At 45.1% G+C, this 7,274-nt stretch overlaps 1 long non-coding RNA gene across 1 annotated transcript; it reads right to left on the reverse strand.

Moving 5' to 3' along the window:
* Positions 1-453: 453 nt before the first annotated feature.
* Positions 454-7,268, reverse strand: LOC108513751 (uncharacterized). The gene is made up of 3 exons (XR_001881013.1): positions 6,035-7,268; positions 4,805-5,039; positions 454-1,588 (listed from the first exon to the last, which is right to left on the reverse strand). It is a non-coding gene; the product is annotated as an uncharacterized LOC108513751 (long non-coding RNA).
* Between the last annotated feature and the right edge of the window lie 6 nt (positions 7,269-7,274).

Consider the following 7,274-nt stretch of genomic DNA (forward strand, 5'->3'; position numbering starts at 1 on the left):
GAGTGCAGAGGTACAGTGATGGCTCACTGTAGCCTCAACCACCTGGGTCAAGCTATCCTCCTGCCTCAGCGTCCCCCCTCCCCCAGTAGCTGGAACTACAGGTGCATGCCATCATGCCTGGTTAATTTTTTTTTTTTTTCAGTAGAGATGAGGTCTTGCTATGTTGCCCAGGCTGGTCTTGAAATCTTGAGCTCAAGCAATCCTCTGTCCTTGGCCTCCCAAAGTGCTGGGATTGCAGGCATGAGTCACCGCACCCAGCCTGCAAAGTTCATTAAAAGATAAATAATAAAAATATGCTAAGTTGAAATTTACATATATATTATTAAGATTCTAAACAGCAATTGTTTAGAACTTAGACCGAAAGATTTGGAGGAGGGGAGGAAGTATTTTATTCCTAAAATTGTTTAGCATGTGCAGCACATGGTGATAATAAAAAAGCGGATCAATTTTCAGTCAATTTTAACATTAAATCTTTTATTTTGAAATATTTTTAGGTTTACAGGAGAGTTACAGAAATAGAGAGATTTCCCACATATCTTTCATCCAGCTTACATAACCATGGTACATTTATCAAAACAGAAATTAACATTGGTACAATACTATTAACCAAACTACAGACATTATTTGAATTTTATCAGTTTTTCCACTAATACCTTTTTTCTCTTCCAGGGCTAAGTCCAGGATAGTACATTGCATTTAGAGCTGTATCACTGCTTTAAAATTCTTCCCAAATTCACAATCCCTCATTGCCTGCCCTGGGGGCTGACCGCTTCCAGCTCCCCTACTCCACTTGCCTTGATATACCCCTGATTCCACTAAAGTTTTGTGGTATTGGGGGTAAGAAGATCTAATGGCCTCAAGGTAGCAATGGTGTGTTAAAAATTTTTTTTTAAATAAAAACAAAATAAAAGAAGATCTAATGGTTGTGAAGTCTCATCCTTTGGTGAAAGCTGCTGTTGAGCCTGATACAATATATTCAACTGCCAGAGCACAGACACTTCTACTTTGTCTAGCTGGAGATTCTTTAGCCGGGTACTCCTTGACAGTGACTGTTAGGTAAATGACATTTGCAAGGTTTAAGTGCTGAGTGCACAGAAATCAGAAAGCAAGGCTTGTTTTAGGCAAATGTGCCACTTATCTTGTAAGGTAAAGATTTAGATAAAAATATAACTGGTGAAATGCACTGAAAAAAAATCCTGGCAGAGACACTCTGGATGCCTGCTCCACATAAATTCTCCATTTTTCTTTTCATCAGAGTTCTTGTTTTGTTCAGGTAAAAGGTAGCCAGGCTCTTCAAAGGAGGCTGGACTTTTTCTCAGCCTCTCTGAGGATGCATTCTTGGTAAAGTTAATCTAATCGCATCAATACCATTCACTTTGCCAACGATTGGTTTAGAAATGGGCATGGGATACAATCTGGTCAATAAGGCATGAGGAGAAGTCTGAGGTTTCTAGGAAAGTTTTCCTCACTCCTCAAAAGTCCCTTTCCTTCTTGTCTGAATTTTGGGTCTTGTTGTTTGAATTATTCTGTGTTAAAGGATAGAATACCTGGAGCTGTTGCAGCCACTTTGCAACCATGAGGGGTAAGCCTGCGACAAAAGCAAACAAGTTTCAAAGTGGGTGGATAGTGAGATCCTGGTCTTTGATGCATTACTTATCCCTAGGAATGAACTAACTCTGGGCTTCTTGTTACGTGAGAAAATAAATTTTCCACTTTGGGGAAAGGACAGCTACTGGAAAGAATTCATCAACACAAAAGCATGCTGTGCTCCATGTAGATAAGGTTGGGGATAGTGGTCATTCTTACACAGCCCACAGCAACAGCATCTCTCATTCAATCAAGCATTCAACCAATATCTGATGAGAATATAAGATGTGGGACTCTTGTGCTTTACGCTGTTGGACTATGACAGTACTCCATGGCAGGATTCACGCCTTGAAGGATTGCACCATGTAATGAGGGGTAAAACTCATAGACAAACATACCGATTGCAGGCAGACCTGGTCCTAGCTGATAGCTACACACAAATTGCTGTGTCGATGCCCCCAGACTAATGCCATGAAGCTTAGTGATAGAAGAGGTGCACACTCTTTATCTTAAAAGATGGTTAACATTGAGAGGTGAACAAAAACACACAGACATAGGGATTGGAAACCATAAGTTCTGTTTTGTAAAGAGGGAGTAATCTAATTTAGTTAAGAGTTGAGGCCGGTTGCAGTGGCCCATGCCTGTAATCCCAGCACTTTGGGAGGCTAAGGTGGGCAGATCCCTTGATGCCAGGAGTTCAAGACCAGCCTGACCAACATGGGAAAACCCTATCTCTACTAGAATACAAAAATTAGCCAGGCATGGTGGCACATGCCTGTAATCCCAGGTACTTTTGGGAGACTTGAACCCAGGAGGCAGAGGTTGCAGTGAGCCAAGATCATGCCACTGCACTCCAGCCTGGGTGACACAGCGAGGCTCTGTCTCAAAAAAAAAAAAAAAAAAAAAAAAAATTGATACAGCTGAATTGTTGGCAGCCATGACTAGACAGGTAGAGAGGGAGAGGTAGTGCCTGCCTGACAGTGCTGTGCTTTAGGAAGCCTGAGCGGGCTGAAGTATGGTCCAGCAAAGGGAACCCTGTGCTGAGAGCCTGACTGGCTGGTCTGAGTCCAGCTTCAGCTACCTATTCATTATGTGGCCCTTGGTCAGTCATGTCTCAGAACAGCTACAACAAAGGGCTGGTAATAACTGTCTTACCTCCTTCACAGGGTGATTGGAAAATGCAGTACAAATGTAAGGGGTTGTTATTTCCTCCACATCCAGATGGAACTGTATTCACCCATTTTTAGGTCCCTGATCCTTGTCAGGAGAGTTTTCCCTTTTGTTCCTATTGCTGGAGCCACCCTCCGGTCTCCTCCTTGGTTTCATCACTGATCTCCCGTATCTCAAGTATTTTCAGTATTTCCCTCTCTCCTGGTTTTTCCTCTCTGTCTCCAAATATGTTCCAATCTCAAAAATTAAATATAATTTAAAGATCCTTCCTTAGATCTTCCATAGCCCTCAAAGCACCATCCATTTCTGTTTTTCTCACAAAACATTTTTTTTACAAATAGACCTTTTTACCCACCTCCTTTTCTCAACTTCTACCTACTGTTAAGCCCACTCCAATGTTCAATTAAGTGGTCTCTAAAAGCCAGGATGGCTGAATCTAGGGGCTTCATCTCATTCTTGTTCTGCCTGATTCAACCCATCCTTAATGAAAGTCTTATGTCGTGGCTTCCTCTATGCCACCCTTTCCTTGTCCTCATCTTCCCCCATTCTGAGTGTCGGGGTTCACCAGGACTCTGCTGACCTCAGACTTTTTCTCATTCTCTCAGGAACACTCATGTAACCTGATGACTTCAACAGTCCTACTGAAGATGAACTGAAAATACTTTAGTTGTGATTTTCCCTCCCCAAATTCAATCCAACAGTTTCCAACTGAGTTGTCAAAGTGTTCCATGGCTCCTCAACCTCAGCTTGTTCAAAGTGGAGGCCATCTTCTTCTCCTCCCTTAAACATGCTCTTTATCTGCTATTCCAAATAAATTTTTTAATGGTCCCACCATCATTTCTGTCATCCCAGATGCAAAGTTCTGACTCATTCAACTCCCTTTTATTCTTATTGCTACTGTTTTTTGAGAAGTGCTAGCCAGACACAGTGGATCATGCCTGTAATCCCAGTACTTTGGGAGGTAGAGGCAGGAGGATCACTTGAGCCCAGGAGTTCGAGACCAGCCTAGGCAACATAGGGAGACCCTGTCTCTAAAAAAAAATAAAAAATAAAAATTAGCCAGGCATGGTGGTGTGCACTTGTAGTTGCAGCTACTCGGAAGTTGAGGCAGGAAGACCACTTAAGCCCATCCAGCCTGGGTGACAGAGACCCTGTCTCAAAATAGGAGAGAAGTGTTCATTACTTTACTGGACTATTATAATAGTTTCCAAAGTGGTCTTCCTGTTTAAATCAGGATGGTCTTCCATACTCCTGATAGTTCTTCTCTAAAGACAGATCTGGTCATGCTTAAAAGCTTTCCATTTCTTGCCGGGTGCAGTGGCTCACGCCTGTAATCCCAGCACTTCGGGAGGCTGAGGCGGGCTGATCACCTGAGGTCGGGAGTTCAAGACCAGCCCAACCAACATGGAGAAACCCCGTCTCTACTAAAAATACAAAATTAGCCGGGCGTGGTGGCACATGCCTGTAATCCCAGCTACTCGGGAGACTGAGGCAGGAGAATTGCTTAAACCCGGGAGGCGGAGGTTGCGGTGAGCTGAGATGCTGCCATTGCACTGCAGGCTGGGCAACAAGGGCGAAACTCCATCTCAAAACAAACAAATGAAAAACACCAACTTTCCATTCCTTCCCATTGTTTGCAGAATAAAGTCACAATTCTTTATCACAGTATGCAAAACCTGCCACAATCCTGCCACAATCCAGCTCTGTCTTAACTCTCCAAATTCATCTACCACACCCTTTCTGCATTCTCTGACAGTACAATCTGTCAGGTAAAGACCCAGCCCAAATGACCTCCTCCCTACACCCCCAGACAGAATTAAGTTACCTTTTGCTTGTACTCAGAGTGTGCATATTTCAGGTTGTTTTCAGAGTCACCAGCATCACCCTGAATTGTAATGATGTCTTAGTCTATTCTAAAAGATTGTAAGCTTAGCAGTATTAGCTACCTCTTGCTGTGTAAGAACTTACAATAAAATTTAGTGGTTTAAAATAGCAAATATTTATTCTCTTCCAGGTGCAATGGGTCAGGAATTCAGGAGTGGCTTACCTGGCTAGTTCTGGCTCAGGGTCTCTCATGAGGTTGTAGTCAAGAGATTAGCAGTGGCTGATGTCATCTGAAGGCTTGACTGGGGCTGGAAAATCTGCTTACAAGGTGGCACACTCATGCCTGGCAAGTCAGTGATGGTTGTTGGCAGGAGGCCTCAGCCATATGGAGGATATGCCTCCACAGGACTTTGCGTATCCTCACAAAGTGGCAGCTGGTTCCCTCCAGAGGGAGTGACCTGAGAGAAAGAAAGCAGAAATCCCAAATGCCTCTTCTGGCCTAGTCTTGAAAGTCACATACCATCACTTAGGCTACATTCTATCTGTTAGGAGTGAGCCAGTAAGTCCAGCCCACACTCAAGGGGAGGGGAACGAATTGCCTCTTTTTGACAGGAGGAATATCGAAAAACTCGAGGACATACACTCATATGCCACGTAATGATGTTCTGGTCAAACAACATACGTAACAGTTGTTCCACAAGATTGCAATAGAGCTGAAAATTTCCTATCACCTAGTGATGTCATAGCCACTGTAACACTGTAGCGCAATGCATTAACCACCTGTTTCTGGTGATGCTGGTATAAACAAACCTACTGTGCTGCCCATAGTATAGTATAGTATAGTAGTATAGCAAAAGACCGGGTGCAGTGGCCTGTAATCTCAGCAATTTGGGAGGTCCAGACAGGCAGATCACTGAAGGTCAGGAGTTCAACACTAGCCTGGCTAAACATGGTGAAACCTTGTCTCTAGCAAAAATACAAAAATTAGCAGGGGGTGGTGGAGGGCACCCGTAATCTCAGCTATTAGGGAGGCTGAAGCAGGAGAATTGCTTGAACCTGGAAGGAGGAGGTTCCAGTGAGCCAGAAGGCGTCACTGCACTCCAGCTTGGGCAATAGAGAATCCGTCTCAAAAAAACGGCAGATCACTTGCGGTCAGGAGGTTGAGACCAGCCTGGCCAACATGGTGAAACCCCCATCTCTACTAAAAAATACGAAAATTAGCCAGGTGTGGTGGCACACACCTGTAGTTCCAGGTACAGGCTGAGGTACGAGAATCGCTTGAAGCTGGGAGGCAGAGGTTGCAGTGAGCCAGGATCTCGCCACTGCACTCCTGCCTGGGCGACAGAGTTAAGACTCTGTCTCAAAATAATAATGATAATAATAATAGCGGTGGGGGTAACTGTTAAATTCAACCATCTGAACCTATAAATAAACCAATTGTATAAAGTTCAACCTCACAGATGTGGCCGCACGTTGAAAATTTGAACGCATCTTCACAGCTGGAAAATTGAGGTGCTTCAGAGTTCTTGATCTTTCTGTTCCTCACAACACGAAGGTTCAACTTTGAGAAAGGTCAGTCTTGAAGTTAAATGAGTTTAGTCCAATCTAGGCACTACTTTTTCATTTCCTTGAGAGTCAGATAAGGGAATTACAGACCCAAGACTGTATGCTAAGTAAGGTGGAGTGCAAATTGAGGAAGTAAAATTTCTCTAGGAACTCCATCCTGTCTCAATTACATTCCACCCCGTGCCACTTTTAAAAAATCATATTTACTTAGAAGTGAAATAACTGTGGACCTAATAAAAAATGGAATAAGAATTAGTTTTTTGTTCATTACATATTTCTGCACATCTAGAAAATAACTGACTCGTTCATTACTGGTAGGATTAAATCCAATATTTGAGAATATAAATTAATTTCTTAAAAACACCTTTTGTCCTTCCAGGAGTACTTTAAAGACTTAATATTAAATAGAAACTTCCAATGAGAAAATGCCTTCCTTTTTTGCTGCTTCTGTGTTTATTCTTCCACTTCTTCTGATTAATATGTAAGGCAGACTTTCGGTGAGATGTGTGTAGCTAATTAATGGTGGCGTGAGGTTCCCAAAAGTCACTAGGCAAAACTGCAATCATCCACCCTCTCCCCTCATTGGAGGGAAAGCTCCCCTAAGGCAGGGTCTTTCGGTTTGTTGATCTGCGCATTCACACAACCTGAACCGTGCCTAGCCCACTGCAAGTTCTCGATAAATACTTGAGTAATCTCCATTCACTGATCGTCCGTGCAGGGCGCTGTGGCCAGGGAAAAGGCCGGTTCGCAGCTTCCCTGCTTCCGCCGCACCCGCGCTGCACTCAGCCCCCAGGGCCACAGCCCGCAACCCCGAGAGCATCCGGCTGCCCGGCCACCCCCGGGGCGCTCGCTGCCTCCCGGGCCTGCCCTTCCCGCGGAGGAAGGAGCGGAGCGAGGAGTGGGAAACCCGGGCCACTTCCTGTCCGGGCAGGCCCGGGCGCCCGCCTCCTCCGCGGCCTGCTTTCTCCGCCGTCAGCGGCTGAGCCCCCGGCCCCAAGAATGCGGCCGGGCGCGGCGCTGGCGCGGGATGAGGAGAAGCCGGTCCCCGCTCGCCGCCCCCGGACGCCTCCGCCCCGGCCGCCAGCGCGTGCCCAGCGGCTACAGGGTTAAGCGCGCGGAGGGCGGGG

The sequence above is a fragment of the Rhinopithecus bieti genome, unplaced genomic scaffold (genome assembly GCF_001698545.2).
Source record: "Rhinopithecus bieti isolate Rb0 unplaced genomic scaffold, ASM169854v2 scaffold_31531, whole genome shotgun sequence".
Classification (NCBI taxonomy): domain Eukaryota; kingdom Metazoa; phylum Chordata; class Mammalia; order Primates; family Cercopithecidae; genus Rhinopithecus; species Rhinopithecus bieti.